This window comes from Macrotis lagotis, chromosome 1 (assembly GCF_037893015.1).
Source record: "Macrotis lagotis isolate mMagLag1 chromosome 1, bilby.v1.9.chrom.fasta, whole genome shotgun sequence".
NCBI lineage: Eukaryota > Metazoa > Chordata > Mammalia > Peramelemorphia > Peramelidae > Macrotis > Macrotis lagotis.
Genome location: NC_133658.1, coordinates 542534151 through 542556736, shown reverse-complemented (window position 1 = coordinate 542556736; position 22586 = coordinate 542534151). Strand labels below are relative to the sequence as shown.

The window sequence follows — 22586 nt, the reverse complement described above, 5'->3', positions numbered from 1 at the left end:
CACTCAACAAACATTTCTTAAACATCTACGGTGTCCAGACACTCTGCTAACCACACTAGCTGTCTTGCCTTTAGGTCATCTGCCAAAGCATCCAGGGAGAGCAGAGCATTATTATTCCCTTCATCTATTCCATCTTAAAGTTTAAAAAAAAATGAGTGTTATCTCACAGAATGCTAAATAAATTCATAAATGTCTTCAAAGACAGTCCAAGTCTCTTCCTCTCCCAGAATTTAGAATAAAAGCAATATGGGAAAACTTCTACTTACCTTCCCCTAGTCCTTTCCTGGCCCAAGTCTGGTTTCATTTGACTCAGGTGGAAATAAATATTAATTTTAAAAGGGAGGAGGAGTTAGAAATATAGTGCCACCCAAGTTACTCACAGACAGTAGGAAGGAGGATGGCAAGCCTTCAGAGAAAACAAACTGAAAAGGAGACCTGGGTATTCTAATGGAGACCACCCAGCTTTAAATCTCTCCTGGCAAAATGGATTAGCAGGGAGGGGTCTCTCATTTTGCCCCAGTTATCTCTTCCTTGGATCAAAAGTTTCTATGACTTGAAAAGATGACATACAAACAGGCATTTTATGAGAAGTCTCCCAGAAAACATCCTTCCTCACTTTCCAGGAAACTAACAAAAGGAATGAATCTAGTTAGAGACACTTAGTCCTATAAAGGAAGGTCCAAAATGTCTTAACCAGCGTCTTCTTTCTTCCTCCATGTCCTACAAGTAAGAATCACACTGAACATCTGCTTACATTTGTCTACACTGTCTGCAGACCAAATGACAAACCACCACTTGACTTGGCAAGGAAGGGAAAAAGAATAAACTGACAGGTATACTAATGGACTGTGGCTCTTGATTAATCCTATACACACACATTAATCACCAGGCTGGAATATAACCTACTTATTACATAATAAGGCTTTGCCCTAGTTTCAAGATATTCCCTTCCTTTATTTTTAAATCCTTATCAGTCCTTTTTAAAAAAATTACAACAAGGAAGGAATGAATGTATTAAAGTAGCTTATAAGCACTCACTGCTGGGGATATAATCACACCAACAAGATAGTACTTCATGTCCAGGAGCTTACACACTAATGGACAAAGGAAGCTAGAAAAGATGAAAAGAAGTCCATATGTCAGAGCCCTGGCAAGGTAAGATGAAAGTTCACCAATGAGAGATGAGGGTCCAAGCTGGGTTTCTGATTTCAGGTAAAGAAATGAGAAAGAGGGTTTTGGGGCAAGGTCTCAGGGGCAGAGTCTGAGTTCTCATGGAGGTGGGGGATTATTAGGAAAATGGTCAGAGTGCAACAGATATGATTTGGATCTGATTAAGAAGAATGCAGGCTAAGCAACATAATAATTGAGGATAAAGGGATGTCTTTGAGTCAGAAAAGCCAGATAATAAGGTTTACACCTGCACATGTTAGCTAGGTGACTTTGGGCAAGTCATTCAACTTCCTGGTGCCCCAGTGACTCTCCTAGTTTCTAAGTTACAGATGAGTTTCCAATTGGCACCAAGAAAGGGAATTTCCACACTACAAAGGTAAAATCAAAGGTCTAGACCAAAACCTAACAAATCAAAAAACCCCAAACCCCTCAAAGTGATAATTATACTATTTAATCCTTTCTGAAGGAGAAAAGATATAAGGAATATTAATTAAATAATAAATATGCCTTTTCCTTCAGTGTTTTCAAATGATTAAAAAAAAAACTTTGCATGTTGTTTAACAGACTATGTATCTGCTTTATTCCTAATTCTTTGAATTCTAGTTTCTAGCTGGCAATATCTCATGCAGTATAGATAATCATCACATGATTTTAATAAATACCAGAAATAATTTTTGCTTTTGGTACTGAAATGAAGAAACCACTACTTGCAGGGTAGAAAGGTCAGTGCATGAATGACATAACTCTTTCCAATGTAATGAATTCCTGCTCCAAGAGACGAGTGTATCAGTTTTAATTCTGGCTACTGGTTCTGCATTTTGACGAGACCAGGATGCTGACAAAGGCAGGTCAATGTGATTACACATCCTCCTGAACTTATGCCAAACTAATCACAAGCTACTCTACACCCACAATTTCTTAAGAAGGAGCAAATTTATATCACATGTGAAACCCAAAATGAACATGGAGATATAACATATATAGTAGGAAGAGAGATCCATAGAGAAAAAGAAAAAAATTCCAGAATCCTAGAAGCCATGTCATAGTTACCAGGAGTTTAATCGCACTTAAATACATATTTTAAACAAAAGAAATGTTAAAGCATGCAGGCTATTTATAGGTGCCAGAAATGAGCTTCCTACTGTAGAATAAAGGATGGACTTTGAAGATGAGCCATTGCAGTGTTTGACAACACATCGATGTTATTTGCTCAGCAAGCTGCATGTTCCATCCCTGAGAAACACAAACACCCACAATTTTTCTTATTCCTAGCCTACAGTTAGTGTTTTTAAAAGTGAAGAAGTAGCATAGGTATATTCTCAATAGACACTCCATGAATTATCACCCATACCAATGGGATTTATTTTTAGCTCCTCTAGTATTCTACTCTGAAAGCTTTCACAAAGAGGGTCAAGTCAATGCAGGGTAAAATTTGGCAATCATGACCTAAAGGAGAGATCACCAGGAAAAATTAAAAGAAGAAACAACAGAAAGCCATTGGCATGTTAGAAAGAACTGGAATTGAGGAGATAAACACCAAAATCAAACCCTAACTCTTCCATTTACTATCTTGGCAACTTGTTATTATTACCTATTAAGGATAATAATATATTTTCAATTGTATATATTTCAAACACACAACAATAATAATAAATGTACATACCTATACATGTATTTCATACACACACACACACATACTCTTTCCTACCAATAATCCCATGCTTTAAAACAAAGAATTTTAAAAACTGAAAAGAAATTCTTCAACAAAATCAATGAACATATCAATCAAGTCTAATGTGTTCTACAACCACAGACCTCACATTTCTGCCAAAAAAAAAGAAAAAAAGACATGTGCGTTCTCATTTGTCTTCTTTGGGGTCAGGCTTGATTTATACCTGTTTTTACCAAAAAAGAGAAATCCTTAGTCAGTGCATATATAAGCTTAAACTACTAAAAGTACTTTTAACTGACTGAAAGCAACTGAAAGAAGTATACATCCTCTTTGGGAGGAGACTAAACAAACAGGAAAAAGCATGAACAAGTTTCTTCTCAATAGAATGTTCTGTTACTTAAATGAAAGGATTTCTTTGACTTACTCTAAAACTGACCTTAGAATTCATGTATTTATTGCCCTTGATCTGGACCTTCCAAAATTAATAACAGTAGGAGCTGACTACATCTCTAAAGTCCTTTTCAATGCTAGAATTTCATGATTCTGTGATTTAATAAAAAAAAAGACCATTTCCATTTTAAAAAATAAAGTTCATTACTTTGTAAAAGAAAAATGCATTTGTAATACATACATTACAGAAAAGAAATGACCAAAAAAAGAGAATATCAACATTTCTATTATTTTCTGTTTAAGCACTAAAAAGATGATCTTAAATATAGTTCTGATCTCAATAGCAGTGAAAATAAATTTAAGATTAAAACTTAAACTTTCAGATGATTAAATAAGACATAAGGTTTGCAATTATTCAAAGTGCCAGTTTCCCTAATATCCAAAATATCTCAGAAAACATGTTGCATTCAATTCTACTGATCTCCTTTCTCCCCTTAGAAGCCAAATAACTTAAATGCATAGTCTACTCTTACTACCTTCCTTTTCTTTTCTTTCACTTTTTTTCCAGGTGTAGCTAAGGAGTAGCCGGAGGGGTCAGTGGATAGAGTGCCAAGCTTGGAATCAGGAAGGTCTCAGTTAAAATTTGACTTCATTCACATAGCTGTGCAATCCTGTGTAAATCATTTAACCTCCATTTGCTTCAAATGGAGAAGGAAATGGCAAACTACTCCAGAATCTAAGAAAACCCAAGGACTCCATATTCCACAGGATCCCAGAGTTAGACACGATTAAACAACAGCAAGATGTAGTTAAGTCATACTGGGAAGACCAGTTCATAAGAGTCCAAGGATATGGGCAGAGTGGATAGAACACTGGTCTTGGAGTCAGGAGAACCTGAGTTCAAATCCAGTTTCAGACACTTAATAATTACCTAGTTGTGTGACTTCAAGCAAGTCACTTAAGCCTACTGCCTTGCAAAAATCAAAAAGAGTCCAAGGATTATATAATGTGTGACCACAGAATGGTAATTATTGGAGGAGGGTAAATGGTTAAAGGGTAGAGAACATTAAGGATACTTTAGAGGTAGTCAGAATTTTATTCATCTAAGGTTTTCAAACTATCATGAAAAGTTTGATGGAAAACTAAGAAAATGTGTACCACCTAGTTGTCTGTCAAAGCAGTCCGTGACAACCCCCCCCATCTTATTTCTAAAATCACTTCTAGCTCTAAAATTAAATATTCTATAAAACCATAACTTGTTCCCTTGCCTTAGGACATTGTCTTTCCTTCTTCACAATTGAATCCTACTAATTCTCAAGGTCCAATTCAAGTCCCAACTCCTCTATAAAGCTTTTCTGTAAGGACTCTTAGTCCATCTTCTCCTGTTCTTGATTCCTGTGGCTCTTACTGTATATTGGTCAATAAAAGACAAAGGGTGGGGAGAAGAGGGTGCTAGATTAGAAGACAAAGATGCGACTCTGATAAATTATATCACCTTACATTCTCACTTTCCCATGTGTATCATGAAGAATTTGGACTAGAGCATGTGTGTGTGTGTGTGTGTGTGTCTGTGTGTGTATATACACATGTTTGCATGTTTCTGTCTGTCTTCTTCAGTAGTTCAGTAGTTTAGAAACCTATGAACTCCTTTTCTGGACATAAGATTAAATTAAATTAAATTTCAAAAATAAAATAAAATGATATGAAATACATAGGATTATCCAGGAAACCAATTATACTGAAATGGCTATTAAAATATTTCTTTTTAAAAATAAATTCAAATATGCCAGGTTAAGAAACCCTGGACTAGAGGAGTTCTAAGTTTTTTCTATATTTTATGCTGCAGTAATTATCTGGTACTTAACACATACTACTTTGTGTAGCTAGCTCTATTTTTATATATGTATAGTCTCCCCACTGAGATGAGAAAATCCTTGAAAAACAATAGCTAATATCCATAGAGAATTTTAAGATTTGCAAAATATTTTATAAATATAACCTCATTTTATCCTCACAATCTGAGAGGTTCATACCATTATTATCCACATTATATAGATGAAGAAACTAAAGCATAAAGAGGTTGAACAACTAGAGTCACATACACAAATTGGATTTGAATTCAGATTTTCCTTATTCCAGATTCAACATACTAAGCCATGAGCAATATGCCTTTTCCCCCTTTCCTTTAACCAAAACCATTTACCTATTCATCTTACAAGACCTATTGTTAAGGATAAATGAGTTTATAATTGATTTGAAGATATGTATAGGGGCGGTTAGGTGGTGTAGTGGATAAAGCACTGGCCCTGGAGTCAGGAGTACCTGGGTTCAAATCCGGTCTCAGACACTCAATTACCTAGCTGTGTGGCCTCAGGCAAGACACTTAACCCCATTTGCCTTGCAAAAACCTAAAAAAAAAAAATGAAGATATCTAGAAAAATGTCCAGATATCTTTCACCGTTTTCAAGCAATCACATATTTAAAGAGATTTTTCTCTTTAAAAAGAAATCTCACTTCCAACTTGGCTGCCCTCATTTTGGATTTTTTTATCTTCTTTTCCACTCATCCCCCCACCCCCTACATCTAAGATATCCCCATTTTGCTTTTCCATTTTGTATATGGTATTCCCCTTTTAGATTGTAAGCTCCTTGAAGAAAGGAGCTATTTTTCTTTTTCCCATTGCTAGCCTTAGTGCTCAGCATTGGACCTGATATACAGAAGACACTTAATAAATGTTTAGTGACTATGACTATGATTATAACTAACTGAAAAGAGAGAGATAAAAGTGAATGACAAGACTTCAGGGGAAACCTAGTGTTAATTCTTATTAGTTGAAAAAACATTAATCATGGAAAGAGTACTGATAGAAATAAGCACCATAAAACACTACTCCAGGACATTACTGGGGTTTGGGGCATGGGAGAGAATGTGTGTGTGTGTGCATGCACATATTATGTGTGTGTACATTTTCATATATAATGTATAACCACTGTGTGTATACATATACATATATCCAGATACACAAATATGAATCTATATGTACATATTTATATATTTAATACAAACATATAAGATAAAATATACAAGATACCCTTGGGAGAAGGCCCTAACATCTGGGGTGACCCAGGATATCCTTAATGCAGAATAAAAGAGGGTGCTTGTATTGAGTCTTGAAGGAATTCAGGAATTTAAGTGGCAGAGCTGAGGGTTAGGGTATGTTCCAGGTTTAGTGGATCATCAGTGAAAAGGCACAGAAATGAGAAATGGTATGTTCTACATGAAAAACAGCAAAAAGACCAGTTTGGCTGAGAGGGAAGGTTTTTGGGGAGAAACAAAGAGTTCTATTTTGGACATACATATTGAATTTAAGTTGCTAATGATACATCCACTAAGAAATGTCCAATACAGAGTCCATGGTGTGAGACCCAAGATCAGGAAAGAAACTGGTTAGATAGGAAAACAACAAAGAAATGATATGGTAAACATTTAGTTCTAAAATCCTAGGATTGTATGAATGGTTCCATATAAAGAATTCATGTCACAGAGGATCTTATTTCAGCAACATGGAGGAACTTTAGTTAAGGTAATTTTTTCCATCACGAGTAAATTGCTTAACCTCCCTTGACTTCAATTTCCTCAACTAAAAAGCATGTTGGGAGGGAAGGGGGAGTGGCTTGGATAGAAGGGACTTGATAGCTCTGAGGTTTCTTCAGTTTGATATCTACAATCCTACAAAGTCTTAGAGTCATTTGAAATTTGCAACTTTTTTGTTTTGCTGTTGAAAGTAGATCACAGGGCCGGCTAGGTGGCGTAGTGGATAAAACACAGGCCCTGGAGTCAGGAGTACCTGGGTTCAAATCCGGTCTCAGACACTTAATAATTACTTAGCTGTGTGGCCTTGGGAAAGCCACTTAACCCCGTTTGCCTTGCAAAAACCTTTAAAAAAAAAGTAGATCACAGATGAAATTGTAATTTCAACTTTAAAAAGTAGCATTTAAGTAAGCAATTGAGGAAGAAAATGCTGCAATTTGCATTTTGTGTATAGGCCTGCTAGAGAATATACTTATTAGTTAAATAATTCTAATTCTAAGCATCTCTGTTGAGAAAGACATCCAAAAGTCATTGAGTTTCCTTTGTAAATTTCTCTACATGAGCCATTTTCAAGGTATAATTTACAAGGCTCAAGAACAAGACAAAAAAATGGGGGGGGGGGGACTTTTCTTAAAGTTACACAGTGAAAAGTAGTAGGGCATCAAATAGCTAGACATTTTTCTAGATCTCTCCAAATTGATTTATAAACTCATTTATCCTACCAATAGGATTGTAAAATCGGCTGAATCTGATTCAATAAGCAAGACACTAACCTCTGGGGAATCCTGAGAAGTTATTTTTCCAAATCCAATCATTTCTTCTTCAGGAATGCCTTCTAAATTAGCTAAAGATGAACTCAAGATATATTACTATTTAATTGAAATTACCAAAAATTTCTTCCTTCCATTCAGATCTCTATTTAAATCACTTCAGGAGGAAGTATTTACAAAATCAATCAGATATTCCTTTAAAACCGGTTAGTTGTCAATAAAGGTGATATAAAAAGATTTTAGGGTAAAACATTAGAAAGAAGGGTGAGAATGTCTCATTCAAAGATTTCTGACTTAAATACTGTCCTAATATTATTCTGTAATAAATAACCCAAAGAGCAAAATAGAGAATGTTGGGACACAAAAATGATAGTATGCTTCTATTAAAAAAAAATTTATCATGTACTAAGAGGTATCACAATATACTAAATGTGGAGCCACAAGACCTACTGTAGGAATATAAAATTCCTTGGAAAATTGAAAATCTGAAATGCTTAATATATGAGATTCTCTTAGTGCCCCAAATAATCAGTGGGGCAGATATCTCCTAATAGTGTGAATTAGGAAATAAATACCACCTTATCAGTCTATCAATAATGATTTTTCATCTTAATCACATCTCAAGCATCCTTCCTTTTCCAGCAAAAGGGGATATTTCTAATATAGAAAAAAAAACCTTTAAACACACTTACTGCTTAAAAAACCAGGGTTCACCTATTATTTTACCTGTTTTTTTCATTACATTTCTGAAGAATATGATTTTGCTGGTAATCAAGGTAAGCACTCTTAGAAAATAAAAGTATATCAAGTTATATGGGAAGAGGTGAAATTCTACTTGTTAATAATAAAAGTTTACAAATATATGATGATTTAAGGTTAACAAAGCACTTTTCTCACAACAACCCAATGAAATAGCTTATTAAGTCTATCTTAAAAATAAAGGAACATAGAAATTCAGAGAAATTAATGACTTGCCTGTGGTCACATTGCTATTGTCACAGTCAAGATCTGAATCCAAGTCTCTTGATCCCTATTCCAAATTTAGTGTTTATTTGAGTGCTAGACAAGAAGACATGAGCTCAAATTCAACTAAGAAACATACTAAGTGGGGCAGTTAGGTGGCACAGTGGATAGAGCACCAGCCCTGGAGTCAGAAGTACCTGAGTTCAAATCCAATCTCAGACACTTAATAATTACCTAGCTGTGTGGCCTTGGGCAAGCCACTCAACCCCATTGCCTGGCAAAAAAAAAAAAAAAAAGGAACATACTAAGTGTGTGACCTTGAGCAAGTCATTTAGTTGTTTTCATCCTTAATTTCCTCATCTGTAAAATAAGGATTGCAGAGTTATTGCTATGATCAAAAGAGATAATTACATGTATGCACTAATAAATGTTGTTATAAAAATTATACAACCAAATCTACCTAAATATCTAAAGAATGCCTAAGTCACCCTTTCATCATCACAAATAAACAGCCAAGTAATTGATGCCAGGCAAACATTCTGAGACATAAAATGCGTGATGAATGCTAGTAAAAGGTCATTGCTTCTAAAGCATTGGTGAAATTATGGAACTTTTTTTGGGTTAAGTCACTTTTAAGTGCATCCTGGGAATTAATTAATTCAGCTAAATTAAATAAAATATAGCATAATAGGATAGGGGCAGTTAAGTTTCACTAAATGGGACAGCAGATAAAGTATATGGCCTCAAGTAAAGAAAAGTCATCTTCCTGAGTTCAAATCAAGCCTCAGACATTTGCTAGCTAGGTGACCCTAGACAAGTCACTTAATTGTTTGCCTCAGTTCCTTATCTGAAAAAGTAGACTGGAGAAGGAAATGTCAAACCATTCCAGTATCAATCCCTGCCAAGAGAACTTCAAATCAGATCAAGAAGTCTAAAAATACTGTACTAAAGAATTTCTGAGGGAATCAGATGATAAGTGATAATTAATATAACACAGACATTGTTTGAATGAAAGTTAGGGTTTCTAAAATCCTTAAAAGTCTGAAAAATGTTTCCCACTTCCCTTAGTAGTAGACCAAAGACAGCCTGCCTTTCAAAATTGCTTCTTTATTAATGTAATTTATTGATTTGAAAAACTGCATCCTAATGACTATGATGTCAACATAACCGTGTCTATGTAGTTGTCAAATTTTTGAATTAGTATAAGTTTTCCACTTCTAAATTCTTCTTACTAAGGGGTCACTATGGGCAAGTAACTTAATCTCTAAGTGACCCCAGATTCTTAACCTGATTCCCATGAATTTGCTTTTTTTAAAATATGTTTTGATAACTTGAATTTCGAGTACAGATAGATGGTACAGTGGATGGAGTGCCAGCCTGCAGCAAGAAGATTTAAATTAAAATTCAGTTTTAGATATTTACTAGGTCACTTAAACTTCTGTTTTTCTCAGTTTCCTCGTCTATAAAAATGAAGTTAATATTACCATCTATCTCCCAGGGTTATTGTGAGAATCAGATGAGATAATAATTGTAAAGTGTTTAGCATAGTATCTAGCACATTGTAAGCCTCAGGAAGATGTTAATTTTTAAATTATAATTACGATACTCCCATATATTTTTAATATAATTTGTAATACAGTATACTCTATATTATGCATTACTCTGAAAAGGGGTCCACAGGCAATCAGTCACCAAACTAGCAAAGGAGTTCATGATATAAAAATGGTGAAAATGTCTCAGTGTATAACAAATAACCATGACAGTTGCTGCTCAGTATTGATGGAGTTTGCTGATAGATAAAAATCACAGATCCTGAAAAATGATGGCTTTCGGGCACAGTCCTTCTCAGTTTAATTTCAAATTCCCATATAAATAAAGTTTAGTTCTCAATAGTTGTTAGAGTCTAATTATACCTTAGTTAAATGCCCCCCCAAATGCTAATCTATGCATTGCTTAACTCTGATCCTCACCATTGCTCTCATCTACTCAAGAGTACTGTAACAAATGAAAAATCAGAGAGAGAGAGTATCTGGGTAATTAATAATCAATTTATTAAATAGAGTACCTAACAATCAATAAATGATGGTCAGTGGTTTCTCTCAGTAACCAAAGACAGAAGAAATGCAGAACCTGAAAGCTTTCAATAATCCTTGAAAGGAGGGGTGGCTAGGTGGCACAATGAATAGAGCATCGGCCCTGGAGTCAGGAGTACCTGAGTTCAAATCCAGCCTCAGACACTTAATAATTACCTAGCTGTGTGGCCTTGGGCAAGCCACTTAACCCCACTGCCTTGCAAAAAATCTTAAAAAAAAAATAATAATAATCCTTGAAAGAGAATTCCTTTGACATCTGAAAATCAACCCTAATTGGTAGACATTTAATGAAGAGATGAGCTAGAAGTTTTAAGCTCCTTCTGCTGAGGACATGGCTTGATAATTATAATATTCAGTCCCAATCAGCAATCTGGACAGGGGAATTCACTTCTATCCCGATAACTCTTGTTGGTTTTCTCCTTCATGATTTGGTCATCCTAAACTCTGAATGAGGGCTCCAGCAAGGAGGGGCTCATTTTCTCAAGATAAGAACTAGTCAAGACTGGATTCTGTTTACACTCTATACAGAAGTAATGTCTCCCAGTTGGATGGTATCTCACATAAGATTAAAGAACTTATAACTTGAGTATTAAGACTTATCTCATCAATTAGTCTTTTTCCTTAGGAGACAGACTTTTTAGAGGGGCTGGGTTTGAAATGAGAAAATGAAGGAGGAAAACCTAGATCCCAAATTAATCATTGGTATTAATATAATAGTAAAATAATTTATCTCAGTGGAAAGACAATTGAAAAACATAAATTATTTGTTAGAGGTGATAATAAATTCTATACTTATAAGCTCTGTGCTTTCATCAGAATGGCTAATTCATCTACCAATGAGGCTAAAATCTATCTTAAGAACAGTTAGAAAGTATTCCTGAGGGGGCAGCCAGGTGGCACAGTGGATAGAGCATTGGCCTTGGAGTCAGGAGTACCTGAGTTCAAATCCGGTCTCAGACACTTAATAATTACCTAGCCTTGTGGCCTTGAGCAAGCTACTTAACTCCATTTGCCTTGCAAAAAAAAAACAAAAAACAAAAAAACCTAAAAAGAAAGTATTCCTGAATTCAGAAATCTATGAGCAATCTATTAATTAGCTGAAAAGTTCACTGGGTGCTTATCAGTTAAGACCTGAAAGAGAGATGTTCTGTTGTTACAGTCTTTGAAAATCCAGGATCCTTTTAATGCTACAATGAAAAACAAGATAATAAAGTCACACAAACATTTATATAAAGAAGCATTTATGGGGCAGCTAGGTGGCACAGTGGATAGAGCACCAGCCCTGGAGTCAGGGGTACCTGAGTTCAAATACAGCCTCAGACACTTAATAATTACCTAGCTGTGTGGACTTGGGCAAGCCACTTAACCCCGTTGCCTTACAAAAAAAACTAAAAAGTAAAAATAAAAGAAGCATTTATCTCCAAGGAAGTCAAAGATAGGGGTGGGGGGGGGGAAGGTCAATACAAAGCAAAATACTTATGGCAGCATTTTTTTTTCGTAGTAAATAACTAAAGAAAACAAGTACCTGCTGAATAGAAACTGGTTGAATAAACTCAGGTATAAGAAAATAATGGAATATTACTTGGGCAGGTAATAAATTTTTTTTAAAAAAAAGAACACAGGAAGGTAGGAAAGATGGCAAGCGCACTATGCAAAACTACAAAAACAAATAGATGGCAAGAGCACTATGCAAAACTAGAAAAACAATATGCAAAATGACTACAATAACATAAAATGGAAATAACAAGACAAAATAGAAACTGAATACTTTATATAAAGACCAAGGCTATTCCCAAAGAAGAGATATGAGAAAGCCCCACCTTCTGTTCTTTGCAGAAATGAGGGACTAGGGTATGTGAAACAATTCATACACTGTGGGAATTGAAAGCCAGTGTAATTTTTTTTTTCTTTTCTCATTTTTCCAATTACATGCAAAGTTTTTAACATTCCATCAATTCACAATTTCATGAGTTCCACATTTTTCTACCACTCTCCCTTCTCTCCCTCTCCATTGGGTGGTGAACAGTCTGGTAAAAGTTGTACATGTACAATAGTTGTTAACATATTTCCATATTAGTCATGTTGTGAAAGAGGAATTAGAATGAAGGGGGGGGGAAAACATGAGAAAGAAAAAACATAAAAAGTTTTAAAAAGTGAAGCCAGTGTAAATGTTGGTGATGAGGGGTGATAATGATCAGTTATGCTGATTAGGGGTCTCCAAACTTTAGAAGACTTTCCACAGTGGGTCATGACACAGAAAAAAAGAAAGAATCCCTTCTCTAAAATCCTCCTTTCATCTACCCTTTTTCATTCTTCTATTTCCCTAGGAAGGGGAGGAGGAGAGAGACCTATTTTTGGAAAATTCAAGTAATATTTTAAAAAGATATAAACAGAATATATGCAAGTTAAAATTCCCATTTCTAAATCTACAATATCTGACAGAAAATTCTAAGCAACTCAAGTTTCTGAATCCCCCCTGCAAAGATTCTATTAAACTATCATCTACTTCATTTTTCCCCTCTTTTGATTTATTATACTGATGATTTTGCTGATTAAATTATGCTATATTGCTGTAGTACATTTTATTGGATATTTTTGCACTAATAATAGCTTAGACCAATAGTGGTCTAGATTTCCTTCTATCCCTAGTAGGGATCCAGGAACCTCTCTAGCAGGTAGGGTCCAGGGTCCAAGTCACTCTGGGTTGGGGAGGGGGCACTGCCATTCATGGGGCTCTGTTGAGGGAGTGGGTCATGATGGGTGGCATCTAGATGTGGTGGTTGCTCAGAGGTGGAGGGCAAGGGAAGGAGAGACACCAGAAGGCATCCTCTTCCTCATCCTGCTTTCTTGTCCTCCTCTTCTCTACCTGGTTTATTCTACCAGTAGTTATGCTTGTCTCAAAGATTAAGCCATGAAGGTGGAAGTCCACATGGTCCTTACAGTGAAACAGTCAATGGTCCATTAAACCACTTATGCTTCCTTTGGTGCTCACTCCCTCCTACTTGGATAACGGTGGTAATTCTAGAGGTAATATATGTCAACAAGCCCTGACCTTGGGCTCCTTCCTCCCAAGGATGTGTAAATTTATCAGACCAAAACTAATTGATGGTTTTCCCCCATTCCCCAAATGCAAACTGGGGTGGAGGGTGCCTGGCCATAGGGTGAAAATGGTTCTGGGAAAGGGTGTGAGAAGGATGTCTTTGTACAATATCCTCTCACTATAATAAACATATTGTACAAGTCATATCAATGTTCATTTGATATCATGGCCTTGGTTTACAAAGAATACGACAAACAAGATTTATTTCTCCACTTTGCCTTTGTTCAGTTGAGGGATCAAAACCCACATCAGCCTAATCAAAGGAGCAGGGCAGCCTTAGCAGAAGAAACATTAATTCAAGAGTTAGGGTAACTGTATTCAAATCACACCTTTGATACGTACTGCCACTGTGGAATCTTGAACAAGGTTTCCTGAACCTCAGCTGTAAAATGAGACATTGGTACCATACCAACCTTCTTTTTTTTTCAACACCAACCTTCTAAGCAATTTATTGATTATGGAATTTACTGGTTCTTTAAGAGCTTGGGAATATTAAAGTCCATCTGTGTCTGGTATCTTTTTGTAGGGCACTCATTAATATCAAGATTCTTCCTTTTGAGATTGCTCTCTAAACCATATCAGCTTCTAATTTTATTATGTCTGATTCCTTTGTAGTGCTGTAAATTAAATATATATACATACATATATAAGCATATGTATAAACATCTACAATGTATATCATAGATATATAAAAATTTATTTTATGATGTTATATATTAATATAATATCTAATACAAATAGTCTAATGAACTCTCAAAGGCAAAAAGCTCTTGTCCATCATCACCTCAATGGTCAGTACTTTTGAATAAAGCTTAAAAGATGTACCTTACTAAAATAAATATATATTGTATATTAATATTGTATTATATAAAGATAGTATATAAAGATAGTATATATATATTACATATTAATTTACTAAATAGTATGCTACAATACCAATATATAGTATACAACATACTATATATTTGTATTTATTGTTTTGTTGTTCAATCCTGTCAATCACAGCTAACTTTTTGTGTTAGCTCTTTTTGGGGATTTCCCAGCCAAGGTACAGGAATGGTTTGCTATTTCCTTCTCCAGTGGATTAAAAAACAAAGGCTAAGTGACTTGCCAAGGGTCAAATAGCTACTTAAGTGTCTGAGGCCAGATTTGACCTCCTGAAGCCTGATTCCAGATCAATCACTCTGATTCTACTACAAGACCTAGCTGCTTCTATTCTATATTATCTATTAGCATAGATGGCATATATATAGTATACTATATACTACACACTATATATAACATACTATATAGTATACAAATCTAGCATGCCATATATAGAATGTATATATCTATATAGGTATCTACATAGATATAGATAAATAGTTATGTTTTTAGTTTAATCCATCTTTTAAGCTTTGCCCAAAAGCACTAGCCATGAAGCAAGGAGGGTCAAGGTAATGAGAGACAGTTTTTCCCCTCTCCACTTTCTTAAGCATTCACTTAGCTCTGAATGTGCCTTGGCTATGATCTGGCAGATTATTCATAGTGCCACTGATCCTGTTCTGGGAAAAGAGCTGAGCAGGTTGAGAAAGGAAGGCAAGTAGGATGGAGGAGAAAGCCACTGAAAGTGGGGAAAAACCTACAACACAATATTGAGATTATCTCCTAAAAGAAAAGTTGTTGGGGCAGATGACAAATTTGGAATACTTGCTACCCAGTCCTTGCATAAGAGTGTTTGAAACCAATAGCTTCAGGGCAAGGAATGATTTCATTGGGGTCAGGATTGATCTTGTGGTCCCTTTCATTTATTAGCAAAGCTGTTTGTACACTTTGTATTCATGAGTACAGGACCATCTCTAGCTGTCTTGATCTGTATGTAGCCACTGGACCCAGATGGCTGCAAGGGCGAGGCTAATGACTTTGCACAGTACCATCTCACTGAAATCCAATTCACTTGCATATCATGGTCCTCTTCAAAAATGAAGGACAAACAATAATAACAACACCATCAAAGTAGCCAGTTCTAGAAGTTTGTTTACTTTGAATTTACAATTTATCCTTTCCACATCATGGAGGTTACGGCATGGACCCCCTGCAATCTGGAAAATTGAGATAGAATTTTTTGGCACAGAAGACATCTGAATTATTATGGTATTTAAAAATAAAATAGGTTGATATTTTAAAATACTATACCTCTATTTTATGCATTTCTAAGTTTCTAAATGTTTTCTGTGCCACCCACTATTCATGCCATCTACAAAGCCCCCCCCACAAATTCCCATTTAATTTCTTAAATCGACCTAGATATATCAAAATCACAATGGGGAAAATCAAAATGTGGAAGGGGTAAATGGATATTTTATTAATCTAGAAATTTTAATCTGTGTTTCACATTTATTTGGGGACTTATGTATCCAGATAAGGGAAACAAATTATTTAGCCTGATAGTAATGATAGCTCAACCTCAGGTCAAATTCATTAAGGCAAAGTGTAGAGATCAGTATTAAACTGTTAAATGTCTGACAAGGCACTGAAAAAATCCATACCCCTAAATAGAATATGTGAGCTGATGATAGCAGTTCCAGATTGTAAATGAACCAAGAAGAGGCATTTTTCTTTGCCATCTGCCTAGAGAGAGTCATTTAACAGGCTGGATTTGAAAAGAAATCCATGCCCCTGTGATGAGGAGGGAAAGTAAATTCGTTCAGAAAGGGAAAGCCTATGACCCTGGAGGAAAGTTTCAGAAGTGAGCTCCATAAACATGTTCAGAAAAGTATTCTAACTCAAGAGATGCTAACCAAAGTCACTATGTAGCTTATATTAAATTTTTAATTTATCATCATGGTGACAGTATTCTTGACTTTTTTTAATCCTTATGCTTTCACATTTTTCATTCCTAATTTTATTTGGATTTACTTGTTTTGTTTTTTATTTTGGAATGCTTGCTATATTAAAACAATTTTCAGTTTTACAAATAAATTCATGGGATTATAAATTCAATTATGGGATTATAATTTCATTTATTTTTTCAATTTTATTCTTCTCTACAATGATCCTAATTATATCTATTTTTTCTGTTTTGTGTTGGTTTGTTGCTTTAATCCTCTAATTTTTAACAAGTAAAACTCAAATGATTAATTTTCTCTTTCATTGATACAGGCATTCAGAACATGGGATAATATTCAGTTTAAAAACTTTAGTATTAGATGCTGGATTATACTTTCAATAAAAACCAGAGAGTTTGTTGAATGGAGGGAAAAACTTTTTATCAAAAGTCTTAAATAAGGAGTAGGTATCCAAAAAATATGAAAAACGAATGAAAATATATGGACAAAAGTCATTCCCTAGTAGGTAAGTGGTGAAGATAGGAACAAAGAGTTTTCAAAAAAAAAATTTACAAACAATTAACAACTATATGAAAAAGTGTGTCAGCTCACTAATGATAAGAGAAACATAGATAGACTGAAGTTTCACTTCTCACCTGGCTAGCATGAGAATATTGACAAGAATAGTCAATATTGGAGGGACTGTAGAAATACACTCTGATGCACTGTGGTCCTTTCTTAGGAAAGCAATCTGGAATTATGCTCAGAAAGAGAGTAAAGCATCCAGCATCTTGACAGATATTATACTGCTATGAAGATATATCAAGAATGACAATGATAAAGTCCCTTATGTAACAAAAAACTTATGTCATTATTTGTTTGTGAAAAGCAAAATTAAAAAAAAAACACCAAACATGAAACAAGGTAGATATATTAACTATTGGAAATGGTTAAACAAATTACAGTATATGAATGTAATAGAATACTGAAGTACAGTAAATCAATGAAAGACTAACATGAACTGATACAACATAAAATTAACATAATTACAAAAACTATTACTATAATGTAAATGGGAAGAACCACCACAAAACACCTAGAAATGACTGTTGCAGGATTCAAAGAATAACAATGGCCTCAAAGAAGAGATATAAGAAAATTACCTTAATCTTTTACAGAGTTCCATTGGTATAATATATTGCATATATCAGATTTTTGTGTGATATATTATTTTTCTCTTTTTTCTTTAAAAAAATTATATAGAATGATTCTTTGGGAAGGGGGTAAGGAAGAGATACAGGGAAAATTTTAGGCTATATAAAAGCAAAAGATAACAAAATTCATTTGAAATTATTTTAAAATATAGCAAAGTTCAGAAGATGGGTAGCTTTTGAGGGAAAGATGATAGGTTCCTTTTTATACATGTTGAATTTGGAATGTCTATACAATAATCAGTTTAAAATGTTTACTAGAAATGTCCAAGAGCTAGTGCTCAGGAGAGAAGCTAGATCTGTATGTATATGTATATGTATATGTCTGTGAAAATCATCTATCAGGGGTGAACAACTTTTTTTTCTGCCAAAGGACATTTGGATATTTATAACAACATTCAAAGGTCATGCAAAATTATCAACTCACAAATAGAGCCCATAGACAAAAATAGAAGTAAGAACAAGAAGAAGTAAGGTTTGAAGACTGACCATGCCTGGGAATTCTACTTAGTTTACTGGTTATTCTGTGTTCCAAAAGATGTTACTCCCTAAAAGTGAACATGGGGCAGCTTTGTGGTGAGATGGAAAGAGTGTTGGCCCTGGAGTCATAAAGACTCATTTTCCTGAGTTCAATTCCAGCCTGAGACACTTACTAGCTATGTGACCCTGGATAAGTCACTTAACCCTGTTTGCCTCAATTTCCTCATCTATAAAATAAAGAAAGAAATGTCTTTTTTACTTATGTACCTTGTTTTTCCTCTATTCCTCTTTTTATGTGTCTCCTGGCACATCTGCTATTCCACTGATTACTATATGTGTTTGTGGGAGAATATGCTCAGGTTTGTGAAGGAAATGTTCTAATGCTTCTTTTCTGACTATGTATTATCAAATGCATTCACTTTGAAATAAAAAATCATCTTAAAAATACTATCTCTAGGGGCGGCTAGGTGCCACAGTGGATAGAGCACCAGCCCTGGAGTCACGAGTACCTGAGTTCAAATCCGACCTCAGGCACTTAATAATTACCTAGCTGTGTGTGGCTTGGGCAAGCCACTTAACCCCATTGCCTTGCAAAAACCTAAAAAATAAATGAATGAATGAATGAATAGATAAATATATAAATAAAGAAATAAAAATACTATCTCTCTAAACTCTAAAAAGCTCCTAAATTTATTGAATTTCAAGTCCTGCCTGTGGTTGCCTTCATAGCATCATACCAAATGATTTTCACAGGCATCATATGGCCCACAGATTGAAGGTTCCCTGCCCAGAATAGAGATTTAAAAAATGTAATCTAAGGAGATGGAGAAGCTATCAAAGAAGACTGTAAAGGAAGAGAAAAAAAGTCAGACAGAGTAGGTATGTACTCACAGTTAGGAGATTGTGGTATATATGATGATCCATATTTATATATTTATATATTTATACACACACACACACACACAAAGTCTAAGGAAGAAATTGTCATAAAGAACTTCTATCTTTTGTTTACTTTAGCATTATTTATTGATAATTTTATTGCATTATGATATGTAAAGGTAGCATATGAAAATTCTGCTTTTGTATATTTAACATTTTTTTGCCCCAGCGCAGTATTGATTTTTGAATAAGTGCTAAAACACTCCAACCATCAAAAGATATATATTTGTTTTTTCCTCATTGTTAACTACATATCATTTATGAGATCATATTTATTTAATACTCTATTTAGCTACATGCTAGAACAAATTATTTTATTTCAAATATATTCAATTTTTACTGACATTAAATGTGTTTCTTATATGGAGATTATTTGGATTTGATTTCTGGATTTGTGTGTGTTTAAAATGCATTCTGTGGCCTTTTATTGGAGAGTTTAGCCATTTATATTTAGCACCTCAATTGTTACCTTTCTTTTGTTTTAAATCATAATTGTTATCTATTCCCTAAGTTAGGGGTAGCTAGGTGGTGCAGTGGACAAAGTATCACCTCTGGAGTCAAGAGCTGAATTCAAATCTAGTCTTTTTTTTTAAGTTTTTTGCAAGGCAAATGGGGTTAAGTGGCTTGCCCAAGGCCACACAGCTAGATAATTATTAAGTGTCTGAGACCCGATTTGAACCGAGGTACTCCTGACTCCAGGGCCGGTGCTCTATCCACTGCACCACCTAGCCGACCCCCAAATCTAGTCTTAACATTTATTAGTTGTATAACTTGAGCAAGTCACTTAATCCTCATAGCCCCACATCCAGAACCATCTCTGATTGTCCAGATTCCTATCTGGTCACTGGTACCAGATGACTCTGGAAGAAAAAGTGAGTCTGATGACTTAGCACAGCACCTCCTCACTCAAATCCAATTCACATGCTTGTCATGGCATCACCTCATTGACGTCATGGTCTTCTTTGAGAACAAAGGATGAACATCATCAAGTTAGTATAATTAAGTAAAAAGAATTGCAAAAAAAAATAAAGTTGAAACCCAAAGTGTTTTATAGTTAGTACTTATTTTAAAATTATCTGAGTGATTCAGTAAATGATTGGTTTACTGAATTAACATTCCTATGTTTAAAAAGACAATAACAGGCTTCTACTTGCTTCTTCTTTCTCTGAGCTTTCATTTTAGGTACACAGAAAAAAATGAAAGATGTTTTTCCTCCACAAAAAGAGCCATTCACCAAAGTGGGACTGAGTGGAAAGAGATCATGATCAAAAAAGAGGAAGAAGAAAAAAAAAGCAACAAACTAACCACTACACAACAAAATCCTAGGTAGGAAGACAGATCAAACTATACAAGAGAACAAGTGGGAGAAAGATCACTCATATACAGAGCTTTAAGGTAAATCTAATTTTAAAGTGATGCCATCAAGCTCTATACCATACAAAAAGTATTTCCTGATCCAAACTGTTTCCTACTGATAGTGCTGCCCAATTTCATTTCCACAGTTATATAATGACCAACCTAAGTTACCCACTGATGTAATCATTTTGTCTTTAGCTATGTCTCCAGAGACCCTATTTTCTCTAAATAAGAAATGTGGTTTGAAAAACTGGCTGTTGTTAGGGAACCAAATGCCTCAATTTTGATCCCAAGGAGCAAACACAAAAACCATACAAGCAACCATGGCCACCTTTGACAAAGCTCAGCATTTTATATATCTGCTGAAACCAAATTTCTATGCTAAAAAGATATTCTTCTTGGGGCAGCTAGGTGGCGCAGTGGATAAAGCAGCGGCCCTGAAGTCAGGAGGACCTGAGTTCAAATGTGACCTCAGATACTTAATTATTACCTAGCTGTGTGGCCTTGGGCAAGCCACTTAACCCCATTGCCTTGCAAAAAAAAAAATCTAAAAAAAAAGGAGATTCTTCTCAATGCTGCAAAGATAACCATAAGACCTTGGCTGAAATCTTCAATTCACTTCGAATAGATTTGAAAAGTGGCTTGTGTTTTTTTGGGGGGGAGGGCACTGTCAATTTGGAGAATTCGGAGGTAGACACATCTTAATGAAAGACTTTATTCATAAACCCGTACCTGTACCAACCCAGAGAGCCTGCCAAAAGTCATTCTTAAAGGCTCCTTTCTGTATTCGCAAGTCAGTGTGAAAGGGAATGCCTTCCATACACTAGATGTAGTCAGTTCATTTCCACAAATATTCTTGGAATGCCTGCCACTATGCCAAGCACTATGTAGTATATGAACCAAATCAAACATTCTTCTCCTCCTTGATAGGAAGGACTCTCCTACCAGGGAACACTGTGCCCTCAGCTACCAGAGAGACTCTAAGAATAACAATGTGCATTTCAATAGGTTTGTAGAGTTTGTAGAGAGAAACTAGTCTCTATATGACTTTTCCACTTTTAGATGTAAGCCAAAATTTGAACCCAAGTGCTTTTTAACTACATGGAAGCTGGGACGGGGGGGGGGGGGGGGGGGGGGAGGAACATGGCTCTTTGAAGCAATCAATCAATCAATCAATCAATGAAAAAGCATTTACAAAATTATTTCTATGTGCTGGGAGCTAGGTAAAGAATTGATTATACAAAGAGGAAAAATGAGACAATCCTTGTTCCAGAAGCTCACACTCCAGCATGAAGAAAAATAATTAATTTGGCTCATATATTAGACAGAGCTAAGCTACAGGACAAAAAGAAAGGAGCAAGGATCCCTAGAAGACATCAGAAATCAAGAGGCAGTATCCAAGAGTCCTGACATCCACATCCCAAGAAAAATGGCAAGACCCAATGATTTTTTAGTGCCAGAGAAGGAAGTAAAGCTTTGTTCATCCCATCCTCATGGGAAAGGTTTGGCAAGAGATCCCAGCTCATCAGATTCTTATGTGATCAACCCTGTCCAGACTCCCTGATGGGGACTTGAGTAACGCTAGTATTTATTTAGAACAGTCTAGAGGACCTAGACCACCTAGACATAACTAATATGAAGCAATGATTTGCTTATAATTCATATCATTGTTCTTCACAATGGTTTTATTGCTTTGGAGTAAATGAAGACAGTGTTTGTGATGATACTTAATAATTGCCTAGTTGTGTGACTTTGGGGAAGTCCCTTAACCCCATTGTCTTCAATAATTTTTTTTAAGTCTCTGAGATCAGATTTAAACTACAAGACTGATGCTCTATTCACTGCACCACCTAGCTGCCCCCAAAGTTTCTTGGCTAACCTCTGATAACTAAGAAACAGAGACAGGCCAAATGATAAGCTATTCTTCTATAATATGAGCCCTTAACAAAGAGTCTGTGAAGTTGTTTTCTAAAACTACTGTGATAATTATATTCAAAGTTAATAGTTTTCCTTTTTAATTCTATTTACTTTATTTTATGCTACT

General features: G+C 35.2%; 1 protein-coding gene across 9 annotated transcripts in view; it reads right to left on the bottom strand.

Moving 5' to 3' along the window:
* The window catches only part of SH3KBP1 (SH3 domain containing kinase binding protein 1), a 451877-nt gene that overhangs the window by 150813 nt on the left and 278478 nt on the right, over positions 1 to 22586 (bottom strand). The window contains exon 1 of one of the 9 annotated variants that reach the window (XM_074214295.1): positions 267 to 288. The exons of the other annotated variants lie outside the window; for them this stretch is intronic. The gene's annotated coding sequence lies outside the window, so the exon portion shown is untranslated. Of the gene's footprint in view, positions 1 to 266; positions 289 to 22586 lie in introns of those variants that run through there. 9 annotated transcript variants of the gene reach the window in all.